We start from the raw sequence: 18,581 nt of genomic DNA on the forward strand, positions 1-18,581 counted from the left end.
CCAAGCTCATGTGGTTGTTGACAGGATTTGGTTCCTTGAAGGATGAGGAAACTGAGGGCCTGAGTCTTTGTGGGTTGTTGGCTGAAGGCCACTCTCAGTTCCTTGCCATGGGGACCTCTCAACACAACAACTTTCTTCATCAAAGCCCAAAAGACAGTCTGCTAGCAAGATGGAAGTCATAATCTTCTGTAACCTCATTGCGGAAGTGACATGCTCTCAATGTTGATGTGTTTTATTGATTAGAAACAGGGTGGTCAAAGGGAGGGGATTGAACAGGCTGTGAATACCAGGAGGCAGGGATCGTTGGGGCCACCTTAGAAGCTATCTACCACCAAAGGAGACCCTACTTTGAAATCATCAAAAATGCTATTATCTACCTGTGTTCAAATCAAATGATATAAGAAGAGTATAGAACAAAAAGCCATTAAATACCCAGGGCACGCATTTAGAGAAAGAATAATGTGAAAAATAATTTTAAAGAAGACATTTTTAAAAGATGAAAAGAAATCTACCGAGGCTGCCTTCTCCAGTGGAGTCTAACTCATCATCAAGTTCATAATTCTGAGATTACTGCACATGGCTCATGACTAGATGCTACTGAGAAAAGACTTTTTTGGTTGTAATATTTTTAAACAATAAGAAAAACATGATATGGTCACAGTGCACTGGGAGAAATAATTTGGATCTTTTCAAGTATTTATACCTATGTTTAAATTGTGACTAACAAAGAATGAAGACTTTCATGTTCAACCTGGCAGATTGAACATGTTTATGTCTGTTACTTCTGGAAACTCTAGTTAATGACTGTAAAACTCTGAAGGCCAAAGAGAGTATGAGTAAAAATGACAACAGATGATAGCTATCAACAAAATTCTGGAAGATGGAAAGCAGATGGCAATGTATAACCAGATGAAGAAGTCAAAGAAAGAGGAAACCTGCACCCGAGAGGGAAGCCACTCAGAGGTCTGTCTGTCATCTTTTAGGAGGGAGCTGGACAATAATAACAGCATCTAATGAGTGCCTGCGATACTCCAGTTACCTTAAGGTGTCTTACACCGAACAACTTACTTGTTCCTTACAACAATCCTTTCAGACAGGCATTAGTATCCCCACTTTATCTGTGGGAAACCTGAGGCACAGAAAAGTTAAGGAATTTGTACAAGGTCACACAGCCAGTAAGTGGCAGAGCTGGGGTTTAAACTGAGCCTGAGTCTGGAGCCCAAGTTACCACTATGTGTTACTGTCTGCCTTTACGTAGAAAAGATAGAGTAATCAGGTAAGGACAGTGATCTTTGATGGAGGCTGAATGTTGTCGAATGCCTGGTGCCCTAGGACTCTGACCAGCTTATTCATGGTAATAAACAAGGAGGGCTTAAATTGAATAATGTTGTTTATAGGGTAAAAATAATCTAATAAAAAGAAATGAAAGTTATAACTAAAGATAAAAGAATGTAGTTAACAAATGGGGAAATGAATGCTAAAAAACTAAACTGGGATAATTCATGAAGAGAAATTGTGAAAGGAAAGAGTGACATCCCAGAGTTTGAAACACTGAGTCAGAGAGAAAGTACAGCCATAATCATGGGAAAAAATGGAAACCAGAAACCAAATCAGCAGTCTTCAACATGAGAATCACCTATGGTGGTGTTAAAACATGTGAAAGCCCAGGTTTCCCTTCTGAAAACTTTGATTCAGTAGTTCCAGGGCACAGCCTGAATAATTTGCTTTTTTAAAATGCTCTGCAGGTGGTTTTAACTTAGCAAGAGTTAAGAGCTGCTGATAACCATTTACAGCCCAGCAGCAAGCCACACACGGACCTGGGAGAACCACAGCTCAGACCAAGACCGGGAAGGGTGAGGAAAGTGTCCAATACCTAATAAAATGCAGTAAGAATTCTATTTCTAGAAAAATGCTCCACATATACATGCATACAAAATATGCAAAGATGTATGTCCAGGAATATTCACTAAAGCATTGTGTGCAACAGAAAAACAACGAAAACATTCTCCACCCAGAGGGAACGGTTTAAGTCTGTAATTCATGTTACATCCCTACAAAAGGCACAACAGTGAACTTTAAAATAATAAATGGATCTGATTCTGTTGCTGTAAAAACATATTTAAGAGAAACTGTAAATGAAAAAAGTTGCATAAACAGTATTAAAATATGATTCTGTTTGTATATACATGAAAAAGGAACGTCTGCATGCACACTCAGTGGCCTATTAAGACTATCTACCTTTGGGTAGCCAGTTTGGCGGCTGAGGAGGTCAGGAAGGAGAGGGGGGTTTTTACTTTTTAACTTATATCTTTTGGTACTAGTTGACTTTTTTTTAAATAATGAGGATAGATTACTTTTGTAATAAAGGAATTAAATGCATGAAAAGATTCCTAACTCATTCACTGTAATCACTATAAATGCCTGGCTCTTAATGGGGTCTGGAGGTTTGTTTCTAAGTACTGGGGTTCTGAGAGCAAAATGGAGACGTACCATATGTGATGTCTACGAATTGGCATTACATGGAGCTGGCAAGATACAGAAAAATGACCTCAGAGAAACCAGAGGATCTTAAGAACCCCAGACCTCAATAAAGAAACAAAATGCAACAGAGTGCACAGAAAGAGAGTTGAAGTACAGTATTATGAGAAGAAAGGCAAAAAAATGGTGAAAAGACACAATATATAATAAGATGATTAAAAACAAAAGCTTTTTTAAAGCCGAGAAGAAAATACACAAAATGCTTGTTTGGTGTGCTATTTCCTGGTCCTAAGGCGGCCCCTAGCCCTTGGCCAAGGCCCATCTGTCTACCTGAGCTTTGTTGGTCATCCTTTCCCTTGAGACTCTTGCATCCACCATTCACTGGAAAAAACTCTCTCTGTTCAGAGTCTGAAGTCTTTCCAATTTGTTGAAGAAAGTGTGCAGAACATATAAAACAATAGGTTCTATAAACCACACTTAAAGTCTAAAAAAGTAATTATTCAAGCTACAGTCACAAGCCACGCTTGGAATTGGTCAGTCACATCTCCCTCTGTGGGGAAGTCACCAGTGCCAGTACTAATTCTCAATGCCCTGGGCAGAAAGAAGCATGGATTTCTTGAGAGGCAGAGGAATATAGGGGAAAGATTTTAGCATTTGTAGACATAAAGGGACTGCTCTGCTACTTACTAACTGCATGACCTCGAGCAGCTCATTCTGACCATCTCCTTCCTCATCTGGAACGCTGAGTTAATAACCCCTTCTCTCCCTCCCAGGATGGGAAAAATGTATGTGAAAGCACTATTTCAACTAGAGTGGTATAATTATTTCTCCTACGCTTACTCCTTCAGGATTGATGCAAAATCCTTTTTCTTTCTGTTTAAAATGAGCATTAGGTGATTACACCTGATCTTTATAAATTCTCTCTCGATGGCAAATTAACATAAACATCAAACTGCTATGATAAGGGAACTGCTTTACCAGCCCGATTCAGTCTGAGTCACCCACTGCTTCACTCCTCTGGGAGAGGAGACATTCATATTACTCAGTTCCAAATAAAGGGCTGAAAATAAAAATCTAAGTTTAACTGTAGGTTACCATAAAAGCTCTTCAAGAATTTGTCAGTAAGCATTAACCAGTGGATTTCTCAATATATTTTTAATCCTCCTCCTATTCACTTTCCTGTTCTGCAGTGCTCTGTTTAACACATAACCATCATCGATAATAAAAAATGAATCTGTACGTGTAACTGTCACTGTTTATTGCATACCTGATTATCTATTTTCCTGAATGGAGATACTTAGAAAGTCCAGTGACTTGGCCAAGATGACATAGTTTAAACACGTCAAAGGTGGAATTACTCTAAATTGTCAACATTTTCAAAGAATGTCCCCCCCTTTTTTTTTAACATCTTTATTGGAGTATAATTGCTTTACATTGTTGTGTTAGTTTCTGCTTTCTACCAAAGTGAATCAGCTATACATATACAATATCCCCATATCTCCTCCCTGTCGCATCTCCCTCCCACCCTCCCTATCCCACCCCTCTAGGTGGTCACAAAGCACCGAGCTGATCTCCCCGTGCTATGTGGCTGCTTCCCACTAGCTATTTTACATTTGGTAGTATATGTAAGTCCATGCCACTCTCTCACTTTGTCCCAGCTTACCCTTCCCCCTCCCCGTGTCCTCAAGTCCACTCTCTACGTCTGCGTCTTTATTCCTGTCCTGCCCCTAGGTTCTTCAGAACCATTTTTTTTTTTTAAGATTCCACATATATGTGTTAGCATACGGTATTTGTTTTTCTCTTTCTGACTTACTTCACTCTGTAGGACAGTCTCTAGGTTCATCCACCTCACTACAAATAACTCAATTTCGTTTCCTTTTATGGCTGAGTAATATTCCATTGTATATTTGTGCCACATCTTCTTTATCCATTCATCTGTCGATGGACACTTAGGTTGCTTTCATGTCCTGGCTGTTGTAAATACTGCTGTGATGAACATTGTGGTACATGACTCTTTTTGAATTATGGTTTTCTCAGGGTATATGCCCAGTAGTGGGATTGCTGGGTCATATGGTAGTTCTATTTGTAGTCTTTGAAGGAACCTCCATACTGTTCTCCATAGTGGCTGTATCAATTTACATTCCCACCAACAGTGCAAGAGGGTTCCCTTTTCTCCACACCCTCTCAGGAATTTATTGTTTGTAGATTTTTTGATGATGGCCATTCTGACCGGTGTGAGGTGATACCTCATTGTAGTTTTGATTTGCATTTCTCTAATGATTAGTGATGTTGAGCATTCTTTCATGTGTTTGTTGGCAGTCTGTATGTCTTCTTTGGAGAAATGTCTGTTTAGGTCTTCTGCCCATTTTTGGATTGGGTTGTTTTTTTTTTGTTATTGAACTGCATGAGCTGCTTGTAAATTTTGGAGATTAATCCTTTGTCAGTTGTTTCATTTGCAAATATTTTCTCCCATTCCGAGGGTTGTCTTTTCGTCTTGTTTATAGTTTCCTTTGTTGTGCAAAAGCTTTTAAGTTTCATTAGGTCCCATTTGTTTATTTTTGTTTTTATTTCCATTTCTCTAGGAGGTGGGTCAAAAAGGATCTTGCTGTGATTTATGTCATAGAGTGCTGTGCCTGTTTTCCTCTAAGAGTTTTATAGTGTTAGGTCTTACATTTAGGTCTTTAATCCATTTTGAGTTTATTTTTGTGTATGGTGTTAAGGAGTGTTCTAATTTCATTCTTTTACATGCAGCTGTCCAGTTTTGCCAGCACCACTTATTGAAGAGGGTGTCTTTGCTCCGTTGTATATTCTTGCCTCCTTTATCAAAAATAAGGTGACCATATGTGTGTGGGTTTATCTCTGGGCTTTCTATTCCCTCTTCTTTTTAATGAAAAGCTGTCTGGTATCCAAAGTTTGCATTTCCTTATTGGTAAAAGTCAAGTTACTAACTGCCTCACAACCTAAGTAGTTTGAAGTCAGTGTTCTTCGGGTAATTATGCTTCTACATGGAGACACAGGCCTTCTCTCTTTGAAATTCTTGCCGTATTCTGCCCCCTGCTCCACCCTTGTCTCTACAAGAACTGAACTCTAAGGTCTTTCCCATGCACAGAACCTTCTTCCATCCACTCCTGCCATTCACTGTCCTCTGCAGTTCCACGCACCCTAACTTCACAATTCCTCGACTTCCTCTACTCCTTTGCCTTCCTCAGACTAGAGGAAATCTACATGGCCGTGTCCTGGATCACGTGGAAAGTGGGTATCACCTGGAAAAGCTGTCTTTTGAGCCATATGCCACAGGCTCAAGGCCACGGAAATAAAGGTGTTTCGAGGAATACTACTTGCTTGCTACCTTGAGAACATCTTTATCTTGGTGAACAGAAGTTACACTCCATATTCTGCTATAGGTTTTCCATCCAAAATATACAACTGGCAATATCTTACCCCTGCCTAGAAACCACTCTTGGTTTCCTGTTTTTCATTAAATAAAGATTACATTGCTTACAATGGCATACAAAATCCCTTCTTCTGTGTCCCCACCATCCTTTATTTGTCCTCTCTTCCAATGCCATCTACATCTATCCATATTCTAGCCACATAGATTTTGCAGACCTAAACAAGCACAGACTTTCACAACTCCATGCCTGTATTTGTGCCATTAATCTTAGAATATTCCTTTCCCAGCAACCTCCCTAATTGTTACTCCAGAGAGCAATATTTACTTCTTTCTGTAGCCTCTTCTGTATTCCATAGGTAGTAGTCCCCTTCTCTGTGCTCACAGAGCCTTTTTCCTTTATTACAGAACATATTAAGTTGTACTGCAATACCATTTGTACACTATATCTCCTCCACTGGGCATCATGTTCCATTTATGCTAATTGAATGAATGAATGAAAGTGGTTTTCATTTAGGAATCATTAGCTACAAATTCAGCTACCTTCTTAAGTTTAACAAACTAAATGCATTAAGATAAACTCAGAAGCATGATAACAAGTCACAAAGAAAAGGAGGAACTCTTGGAATAACCTTTGATAAGAGTCACTGAATAAGATGTGCCACTAAGTTCTCATAAGGCAAGTATAACTAGGATGTGTCATAAATAGTTTAATTTTAAAGGCACTAATAAAAAGATAATTTAAACACATTTTTCTTACTGGTTGTCACAGTGCCTAAAATATCTACCATTAGAATCACTTTTTATATCTTCAAAAACTCCCTGATGAAATTTATCTGAAAGGATTAGAGTGATGACAACTAACTGAAAGCCACTTAGGATAGAATAAGTTCTAGAAAGCATAGGTGCAGGATAGGGAAGTTTTGACGGAAAGAAGAAGGAAAGAAACTCTTCAGGACATGGTCTACTGCTCAGATTGGAAGAGTTCAGTGAGGCAGCCTCCAGGATGCCAGAGAGAGCTGGTGCCTAGGTTGGAAAGGCTTTGGTACTGAGGCTAGAAGAGGTGCTGAAAAGGAGAGGCGCAGACCTTGGGCCTGTTTCCTGCTGCTTCTTGTAAAGATGTTTTCTCTCTCCAGGAGTGATGTCACATCAGAATTCCTTAATTTATGCAAGACCGTCAACAGGCCTTTAGTCTGCATTTATTTTCTCGCATATGTGCTTATTTATCTGGATAACTGAGGAACACTGTTTATTGGGTATATTTTTAACCTTTCCTGCTCGGTGCTGACTCACTAGCAGTAGCAGCTCTCACTGCAGCCTCGTGTCTGCAGAGAGGAGGGGTGAGGGCACGTAGCTGCAAAGGCCTCAAAGGGCTGTCAGATAGGCCTCCCACATGTCCGCAGTGTCTAGACAGGTTCTGAGTTCTGTGGATTCTCATCTGCAACAATATTTCATGACTATGGGTCAGTTTGGGCTGTTCTTGGACTTCACAGAAATGGAATCATTGAGTGTATATTCTTCTGTGAGACTGAATGACTATAACATTCTTGGTGCAGTAGCCAGCTTCACGTTGGCATGAGAGTGCTTTTAGCCTCTGACTTAATTTGTGAAAAAAATAAAGGAAAGGCCCTTTCTCTTGTGTGTGTTATGCTTGTTGTTTATGGCTTTTAAAATTTGTCTCAGGCATGCTTCTGCCCTGTTTTGAGCTTACCTTTTGTCTTTTTTGGAAGCCACAATTCAACCCGTTACACCTCGGACTCACCATCGCTAACCCCTCCAGCCCCAGGGTGGGGACTGCTGCACTGGAATGAACTGATTTTTTTCCTTAACTTAAGCACCTCTACTTTTATTTATAGTAACTAAAAAATAAAAGGAAAAGAGATATGTTTGCTCTTTGAAAAAATAATAGAGATAGATTAAATTAGAAATATAAAATGTATTTTTATACCAAATATAAAATATAGAAATTGCCCATGTATTGGGAAAGCCTTTTGGATTTTCAAACAATTTTCACATTATCTCATTTTAGAAGCTACACAGTAACAGATCCACTTTGGCTCAGGAGAGGGAAAACCCTTCAGAGGCACGAGGAGAGAATGTGTACCCAGACCTCTAGCTGCCATCCAGTCTCCTGATTCTCCCCCTGCAGCCTAAACATATTAAGGTGTGAGGAGCGAAAGACACTGATCCTGTGTGAGCGGGATGAAACTAGAATTCTTTTGTGGTGTCACACTAAAGCAGTTAGGTAAGAATGGCCAGTAGGGTTTTTTGTTTGTTTAACTCAGACTGGTGGGAAAGTAAGACAAAAAATATATGCCAACTACTGTTGCTCACTTGCCAGTTACTGGAAAGAGAAGAGCGAGGAAAAAAAAAAACACAACAGGAAGAACAGGGCAGATCTGGGATGCAGGACCAAGGTCTCATACAAAACACAGGGAAGTCGAGGAAAGTAAAAGATCAACCTCCCCCCTCCCGGCACCTCCACTGGCAGGAATGCAGGCTGTTTTAACAGTGGCTATTCACTGGAGCAGTCACCAGGCCAACACAGAAGATTCCTGTGCTCCCTTTAACCTTATCTCAACCTTCACAACATAGCTGCTGAGGTGTTCATGTGTTTCACCACAATTTCTTGGCATCGTTTTGTGTTAGTGACCCTTCCTTTACACTTTTACTTTCTACTTGTGCGAGCTAGTGTAATAACACATTGTAAGGGAAGGCAATGCCTGAGTAGCCATGGCAACCTCCAGGACAGCCGGCCACCCACCCCTCCCTGTAACCCAAGGCTTCCCAAAGACGCCTTTTGATGAGCAAAGGTTTTTACTTTCATGAATTCCAAATTATCCACTTTTTCGTTCATGTTCACTGATTTGTGTGTCCTCCCCTGCCCCTTCCCCACCCTCTCCTGACATATTTATCCAGTTGCTTTAGCACCATCTGTTGAAAAGACTTTACTTTTCATGTTGAATTACCTCCAAGCCTTTGTAAAAAAATCAATTGACCTTCTATGTGTGGATCTATTTCTGGCTACTTTGTCTGATTGATCTATTTATCTATCCTTTGTCCAATTAACACTGTATTGTGTCCTGTAGCTTTAGAGTAACGCTTGAAATCTGATAGTATAAGACCTCCAGCTTTGCTCTTCCTACATATTGATTTGGCTAGTCTAGGTCCTTTGCTTACCCATATAAATTTTAGAATAAACTTGTTAATTTCTACAAGAAAAGCCTGTTGGAGTTTTGATTACAATTGCAATGGTTCTACAGACCAAATGGAAGAAACTCAACACCATTTAATTCGCGAACATGGTATATGCCTCCGTTTATTAGATTTTCTTTATTTTCTTTTAGTGATATTTTGTAGTTTTTCAGTGTAGATGTCTTGCACACTTTTTGACACATTTATTTCTAGGTAATTAGTGCTTTTAGATGCTACAGCAAATATAATTAAATTTTTTTCATTTTTCAATTGTTTCCTACTATCTATAAAACAACTGATTTTTGTATACTGACTTTGTATCCTACAAGTTTGCCAAATTCACTTATTCATTATAGTTTTGTACATTTCTTCAGACTGTCTATTGTAAATAAGTATGTTGTCTATGAATAAAAACCATATTGCTACTTCCTTTTCATTTGGTACCCTTTCCTTTCTTTCTCTTGCCTTGTTACAACTAGCCAGGACTTCCAGTGTGATGTTGAATGGTATTGGCTTGAACGGATATCCATGCCTTGTTCCTGATCTTAAGGAAAAAGTGTATATTTCACTATTAAGTATGGTTTTAGATAGATGCCCTTTATCATGCTGAGAAAGAGCTCTTCTATTTTTTTTTTTTTCTGAGAGCTTTTATTAAACATAGGTGTTGAATTTTGTCAGATGCTTTTTCTACATCATTTGGGATGGTCATATGAATTTTCTCCTTTTACCCTGTTAATGTGGTGAATTATATTATTTGGTATTTTAAAAACATATTAACCTAATATTGAATTTGTGAGATAAACATCACTTGGCCACAATGTATTATCACTTTTACCTATTTCTAGATCCAATTTGCTAATATTTTGTTAGGGAATTTTGAACATACATTCAAGAGGGTTATTTTTTTATGTATTTACAATATCCTTGTCAGGTTTTGGTATCAGGGTATGCTAGCCTCATAAAATGAGTTGGGAAGTATTCCCTCTTCATTATCTGAAACAGTTGCTTAAGACTGACACTCTTTCCTCCTTAAATGCGTGATAGAAATGGCTAGTAAAGACATTTTGGCCTATCATTTTCTTTCTGAGAGTTTTTTTTATTACAAAGTTAATATATTTAATATAAATATGCCTATTCAGATTTTCTATTTCGTATTCTGTCAATTTCGGTAAGTCATATTTTTCAAAGCATTTCTCTGTTTCATCTAAGTTTTAGAATTAGTTGGCAGAAAGTTTTATTGTATTCTTGTTGTTATCCTTTTAACATCTGCAGAATCTTTAGTGATATATTCTTTTTTATTCCTAGAATCTTAAATTTGTGCATTCTTTTCTTTTTGTTCTTGATTGGTCTTGCTAGGGGCTTGTCAAATTTAGTACTTTTAAAAATAAAAGTCTAGCTTTTGTTAGATTTCTCTATTGTTTGTCTGTTTTCTATTTAATAGATTCTTGTTTTTATTATTCCCTTTCTCCTACTTACTTTGGGCTTAATTTATTCTTTCTGTAGATTTGTAAAGTGGAAGCACGAGCCATATTTTTTTCTAACATCAGCATTTAATTATATAATGTCCTTAAAGCACTGCTTTGGCTGTGTCTCAGTAATTTTGATATCTTGTATTTTTATTATCATTCACTTTGAAATATTTTCTCATTTCCATTGTGATTTTCTTATTTTACAAACTGGTTGTTTACATATTGTTTAATTTCCAATTATTTGGGGCCTTTACAGTTAACATATTATTTATTACTAACTTAATTAAAGTCATAGAATGTACTTCAGATGATCTACATTTAAAAAAATGTATTGAGTTTTTCTGGCTATCTTGAGGAACACTGCATATGTACTTTGAAAGAATGTGTATTCTTCCATTGTTGGGTGTAGCATATATAAATAGCAATGTCACGTGTTTTCAAACCTTTTACAGTATAACTGATTTTTTGGTATGGTTGTATCATTTTATCAAGACAGGGTGTAAAAATCTTTGGTTTGATTGTGAATTCATTTCACTATCCTTTTAGCTATTTTTTTGCTTTATTTATTTTGAAGTTGTTATTACATGCATATATATTTAGGACTGTCATGCCTTCCTGATGAATTAACAGCTTTATCATTTGGGTAAAATGTACCACTCCAATTTTCTTCGGCTTAGTATATCCTTTTCAAGCATTTAAGTTTTATCCTATCTACTTAAAGTCCATCTCTTGTAGACAGCATATAGTTGGGCCTTGCGTTTTTATAAGTGCGGCACTTCTTACCCAGGTGCTGCCCAGTCTGTGCATAAGTTGCCACAGCCTTCACTCTGCATGCCTCCGCATCAGCCTTATCTCACCTGGGTCCCAGAAAGTAGTTGCTTGTTTTGCTTGGCACCTGTCCAACTATTCCTGGGTAACCCAGTGAATTTCTCTACCATTCAGTGGGCTGTAGTCACACCTTCTACAATAAGGTCTGAATTCCTGCCTTGGGGACAGAGCCCTTTTCCAAGTTTGTCCTTCCTTGGGTACTTTCCCTCAGCCCTAGGAGGCCACTTAGCATTCTCTTTATATCTTTATAGCTACTCCACTGTCATGGTTTAATAACTCTTTGTATTGAACTTCCACTGTTCAAATTACTGTATAGGGCTTCCCTGGTGGCGCAGTGGTTGAGTCTGCCTGCCGATGCAGGGGACACGGGTTCGTGCCCCGGTCCGGGAAGATCCCACATGCCGCGGAGCGGCTGGGCCCGTGAGCCATGGCTGCTGTGCCTGTGCGTCCGGAGCCTGAGCTCCGCAACGGGAGAGGCCACAACAGTGAGAGGCCCGCGTACCGCAAAAAAAAAAAAAATTACTGTATAGTTTCTCTCCGTGTTAGACTCAGACTGGGTCATGCCCCTCCTATGGATGCCTCCTTTTCACAATTCATCCCCTCAATTTCCAACTTCTCTAGCAGAATTGAACTCCATCCTCCAACACTTCCAGACACTTAGACTGCAGCTTTTTGCTTGAGCTACAGCTCCACACACTACATAAACTGGAGAACACCCTCAGGGGGAAAGTCAAATAATATGGAAACTATCCAGTGCAGTTCTGTTATCCAAAGGTTAAATTCCTTCTACTTTCTGCCTCCTTTGGGTAATTTTCCATTACCTTCAAACAGTTTTGTTTTTATATGTTGCCCAGAATTTCTAATTATTATCTTTTGGAAGGTTAGTTCAACATAAGCTACTCTGTTATTATTGGAACCAGAATTGCTGTGTAACTTTTGTAAACAACTTTAGTACAATATAATTCACACATCGTAACATACATTCATTTAAAGTGTCCAATTTGATGGTTCTTTACTCTATTCACAGAGTTGTACAACCATTATCACAATCAATTTTTGAACATTTTCACCACCCCAGAAAGAAACCTCATACCAATTAGCAGTCACTCCCCATTCCTCCTCTGTCCCTAGTCATAGGCAACCACTAATCTATTTTCTGGCTCTATATATTTGCCCATTCTGGAAAATTCATAATGGTATCATGCAACATGTGGTCTTTTGTAACTGCCTTTGATTTAGCACAATGTTTTCAAGGCTCATCCACATTGTAGCATATGTCATATTTCATCCCTTTTTATTGATAATATTCCATTGAATGGATATACCACATCGTTTATACATTCATCAGCTAATAGACATTTGGGTTGTTTCCACTTTTGGGCTATTATAAATAATGCCGTGAACATTCACAAACAAGTTTTTTGTGAATGGTAAACTTATGTTTAACATTTTGAGGAAATTCCAAACTATTTTAGAACATGGCTGCATTATTTTAGGTTCCACCAACAATATGTGAGGCTTCCAATTTCTCCATATCCTTGCCAATACTTGTTATTGCCTATCTTTTTTTTTTTTTTGCGGTACGCAGGCCTCTCACTGTTGTGGCCTCTCCCGTTGCGGAGCACAAGCTCTGGATGCACAGGCCCAGCGGCAATGGCTCACAGGCCCAGCCGCTCCGCGGCATGTGGGATCCTCCCAGACTGGGGCACGAACCTGTGTCCCTTGCATCGACAGGCGGACTCTCAACCACTGCGCCACCAGGGAAGCCCTTGCCTATCTTTTTATTATAGTTATCCTAGTGGTTGTGAAGTGGTATTTTATAATTTTTGATTTGCACTTCCCTAATGATTCATGATGTTGAGCCTCTTTTCATGTTCTTATTGGTCATTTGTATTTCTTCTCTGGAAGAATGTCTACTCAGATCTTTTGCCCATTTTAAAATTGGGTTATCTGTCTTTTTATCATTGAATTGTAAGAGTTCATTAAATATTCTAGATACAAGTCCCTTATTAGATTTATAATTTGCAAATATTTTCTCCCATGCTGTTTTCTTCTTTTCACTTTCTTGATGGTATCATTTGTAGCACAAAGCTTTTTATTTTGATGAAGTCCAGCTTATCTATTTTATCTTGTGGTTTGGTATCATATACAAGAAACTATTGCCTAACCCAAAGTCATGAAGATTTGTATCTATGTTTCCTTTTAAGAGTTTGTTTTAACTCTTCCATCTAGGTGTTTGATCCATTTTGAGTTAATTTTTGAATATGGAGTGAGATAAGGATCCGACTCCATTACTCTGCATGGGTACTCCATTACTCTCCATTACTCCATTACTCTGCACTCCATTACTCTCCATTACTCTCCAGCTTTTCTAGCAACATTTGTTGAAAAAACTATTCTTTCCCTCACTGAATCTTCATATGCTTATAAAAAAATAAGCTGACCATAAATATAAGGATTTACATTTGGACTTTGAATTCCATTTATGTAGGTCTCTTTAAAATCTCTTAAAATCTCTTTTATAGTTTTCACTGTATATGTCTTGCACTTTTTTTGTTAAATTTATTCATAAATACTTTATTCTTTTTTGATGCTCTTTTAATGGAATTGTTTTATTAATTTCATTTCAGGATTGTTCATTGCTAATAGGGAAATTAAGTTGATTCTATATATTGATTTTTATCCTGCAACTTTGCTGAACTTGTTTATTAGTTCTAATAGTTTTATTGTGGATTGCTTAGGATTTTCTCTATCCAGGATCCTGTTATATGGAAATAGAGATATTTTTACTTCTTTCTTTCCAAACTGGATGCCTTTTATTTCATTTTCTTGCCTAACTGCTCTGGCTAGTGCCTCTAATACAATGTTGAATAGAAGTGGTAACAGTAGACATTGTTGTCTTGTTCCTGATCTTAAGGGATTATTCTATAGATGTCTGCTATGTACTGTTGGTTTATACTATTTCCTTATTGATTGTCTGTTTAGGTGTTCTATTGCTTATTGAAAGTAGCATATTGGAGTCACCAAATGTTATTCTTAAATTGTCTATTTCTCACTTGTATGACTTTTTCAAAGTGCGGAAACTTATTAGAAGTTCCTAGACAAAAACCTGTGTGTTTTTAAGGCAACTACAGACAATTATAAGGGCTTCACATGGTGGCCTCATGGGAAAAAGCTGTCCCCACACCAGACCTGATGCACAATTTTGATGTACTACAGTCTCAAGGGATTTACAGGCAAGGGCTGTGGCCCTCTGGCTGGCCATGTTCTTACTCATATATGCACTATTAGCATAGGAACCTCCATCCTGAGGTCTCCTAATTGGAAGACCCTGAAGTCATTTTTCTCCACTCTGAATCAGTACTGAGTACTTTTCCATTCCTAGCCCTTCTCCCCAGGCTCTGCGTCCACAAAACTGCAGGAGCCTTTTGTACGGGGCTCCTTCAGCAGTGAAAAGATTCCCCACACCTGTGCTGGTCTGTCTGACCCTCACCTGGTGCCATTCCATGGAAGAAAATGGAACACTGGGGAAGCCAGCAGTTTCTCTGGGTTAGCCTCTTGCTAATACTATTGCAGTTAAGTGATTAAAGTCTTGACTGTTACTTTCATTTTTGGCTTGTTGCTTTAATCAGCTATTCTGACACCTGGCAGCTCAGTTCTCTCCAGCTCAGCTCAGCTCTAGACAGAACTCTTTAATACAAATTTATCTTTTTATTTTATGAACAGTTTTTAAAATACAGAAGTTGACTGAGAATAATATAACCTTGACATCTGCACACCACACAAATTAACAATAAACGTGTATAGTTTTGTTATTAATTACTTTGGGATTTTAAATAACTTAAAACTTTACCCATATCAAGTAGAAGCTTCTTAATTTCCCTCCATAGTCCCACTGTCTCCTACCTTCTCCAGAGGCAAGCACTAAAATGAATTTGATATATATGTACCCAGGACATGTTTTTCTACTTTTATTCCATTTATATGTATCCATAAATAATATATAACCTTATTTTGTGAGTTTTAAAATTTGTATATAAGTGGTAAATTGTATATTAGCCTTTTGAAATTTACAGGTCTGTCTTTATGGTGAATTAAATGATCCAATTTCCATCAAGACAAAGTTAAATCCAGATCTCTTTTCTAATTGTTTATTTTCCCCCAACTCCCATATCTCATTACTAAAGCCAAGGAGAATTAGATGAGAGTTGGCCTTATCCTCACAGGGTTACAGAAATAAGGAGGTTATATCTCTGTTGGGAGATCTCTCTTTATGAGAAAGTAAGCATATCATTTCCTTGAAAACAGGACCCATATAGGTTTTCAGAGCTCTTTAAAAGCAGGGGATCTGTTACATACCCTAACCATGACAAGCTCTGGCCTCCCAGTCGGGGAGTAACAAGATTAAGAGAAACTAGTTGAAAATGCTCATTTGAGTATTTTTTGGACACTTCCCTAAAACTGACAATGAACTACAGAAGTGAGAAGGGCTTCTGAGATCACTCATGCTGTCTTAACTTACAAAGTATGAAACTGAGACCCAAAAAGATCAAGTGACTTGTGCAAAGTCACAAGTTAGCCAAACCAGGACTATAACTCAGGTCTCCCGATTCCTAGTTCACTGCTCTTTACACTAATTACTGATTACTAAACTGGGCTCTGTGGAGGCATCCTCAGGGGCAAAGGAGAAGTTCAAGCAAGTTGGTTGCTAGGCCCCATTTCCTTTCACCCAGGGTGCCTCAACTTTCAGTAACTGTTATCTTCTCACAGTTAATAGGCTGCAATGACTCCTTAAATGCATGTTGGCAATCATTTTCATCTGAGCTATGAATGTATGAAGTTTCCTGTCACTGCTTTCACACCATAAGCAAGATGCCATTATTCTTGCTAAATTAATTTGATGGTGTCTCAAAAATTCATCTAAACACTTAGATTTTACTGGGCTGCATTACCAAGTAATATTATCGTCACCTTTGTATCATTTACATACCATGCTAAAATAAGTAAAATGGAGGGATTTACAGCATGGTTATTTTGGTCTAGTTAAAATATAAAGCTTTACATAATATCATTTTTGGAAGTGACTTATTTACTATATATATAGGATATACATTTTTTATTCTCCTTTGGACTGTTTTGTCAAATAATGGTATACCAGCAAACACTGTTGGTTGTCTACCCAAACAAAATTCCCTTCTTCATTACTAACAGAATTCAGATGTTATCCAAGGGCCCATCTCTGTGGCATCCTGTATTTTCCAAAGGTGAGTACATTTATCTCTGTCCCAGCCCACATGCTCTTCTTACAATGTGATGTTTACATGTTTCCTTGAACCTTGTAACTGCTCTGTCCAATAGAGTATGCTGGAAGTGTGTTAAGGGACTTTGGAGGTTAGGTCATAGAAAAGCAATACAGCTTACACCTGGCTCTCTTTTTCTTGGGATGTTTGACCTTGGAATACTTTGTAAGGAAGCCAGACATCCACAAGGAGAGGCCAGGTGTAAATGTTCCAGCCATACGTCCAGCTGTTAGTCTTCCAGCCAACAGCAAGCATCAGTGCTAGATGGATGAGTGAGAAGCCTTCAAAAATTTCACCCTAAACTTTTAAGTCCTCCAGCTGAGGCTTCAGATATGGTGGAATAGAGAGAAACCATTCCTGCTGTACCCTGTCAGAATCCTTGACCCACAGATTCTATGAGCATAATAAGTGGTTGTTTTTTGCCACTAAGTTTTGAGGTAATTTGTTATGCAGCCATACTAACTGGAACAACACTGCACAATAAAGCCCGATATTCAGGGGACACTAATTCTATATCCACCCCGAGGGGTGGACTCTTAACTGAACTAAGCAAGGGGTTCTCAATCAGGGACAACCATGCCTCCACGTGACATTCGGAAATGTCTGGAGACATTTTTGGTAGTCACAACTGGGAAGGCGGGGCTTCTGGCATCCAGTGAGTGCGGGCTAGGGATGCTGCCAAACATCAGTCAATGCACAGGACAGGCCTTCCCACCCCAACAAAGAAGCATGTAGCTCAGAATGTCAATATTGCCAACGTTGAGAATCCCTGACTAAGCCAACCAACAGCCTTGTGTGTATCGGACTGATCAGTTAGCAGTTGCTTGTGAAAGAGATTCTTAACAGATAGGTGGAAGAAAAAAGATGCTAAGGCATCCCATCAAAAGGAGATGAAACTCCAAGTTTCTAAATCTAAACATTAATATGAAGCTGGGGACCAAAGGCATTCACAAAAATACCAACTACTCCCTTGTCTGATATTGGGAGTTCAGGTGAAAATTTATAGCTGGGATCATCCTTTCTGTTTTCTATTCCCTAAAGAAAGAAAGAAAGAAAGAAATAAGAAAACACCTTATAAAGTTTCTGTAATGAAGAATACTAAGTTAAAGAAACTTATACATCAGAAATTATGGCCACATTCTATGGACGTAACTTCAGAATTTTGGGGAATTTTTTCTGAGTATTTAAATTGATTACCTGGGTAGTAATATTCAGATGGGAAGCCTAGATTTCTGAAAGTACAAATATTTGCATGTTTTTATTAGTCAAAAAAATTGGAATTTCCCTCTTGGGCATAAAGATAAATTAACTGATGACTCTAGTAGCTTCATCTTTAAAAATGTGTCTGAGTGATAATGTCATGTAAGATAATTTTTGCAATGTCATTAAATGGAGTTTTAAAACATCTTCGTGGTAGAATGTATCTTTTCCTCATTTGTGATATATAACTTGCCTTGAAGAATGCTATAAAAATATTTTTAAGATAGACAACAAGGATTTACTGTATAGCACAGGGATCTATATTCAATATCTTGTAATAACCTATAATGGAAAAGAATCTGAAATATATACATATATGTACATGTATGTACATATCATATATATATAAATATAACTGAATCACTTTGCTGTATACCTGAAACTAAGGCAATACTGTAAATCAACTATACTTCAACAAAAAATATTCTTATAGTCAGATTGATGGTTTTTTGGGTAGAATCTGTGAAGCATGGCATGAATTTTTTAAACTGTATAAAACGCAACATGAAAATTACTGCTTTGTAGTATATACACTTGGGCTCTCAATCACCTATATTCTCTACATAGTATTAGACGCCACACTGCCTCAGAGAGAAATATTAGCTCTGAGCGTGTACTTCCTGTTTCCTTCTTCATTCTGAAGGGTGGTGACTTTTTAAC

At 38.1% G+C, this 18,581-nt stretch overlaps 1 protein-coding gene across 1 annotated transcript in view; it reads right to left on the bottom strand.

Moving 5' to 3' along the window:
• The window catches only part of GPR158 (G protein-coupled receptor 158), a 325,208-nt gene that overhangs the window by 53,063 nt on the left and 253,564 nt on the right, over positions 1 to 18,581 (bottom strand). The window lies entirely within an intron of this gene.

This window comes from Orcinus orca, chromosome 2 (genome assembly GCF_937001465.1).
Source record: "Orcinus orca chromosome 2, mOrcOrc1.1, whole genome shotgun sequence".
Lineage (NCBI taxonomy): Eukaryota > Metazoa > Chordata > Mammalia > Artiodactyla > Delphinidae > Orcinus > Orcinus orca.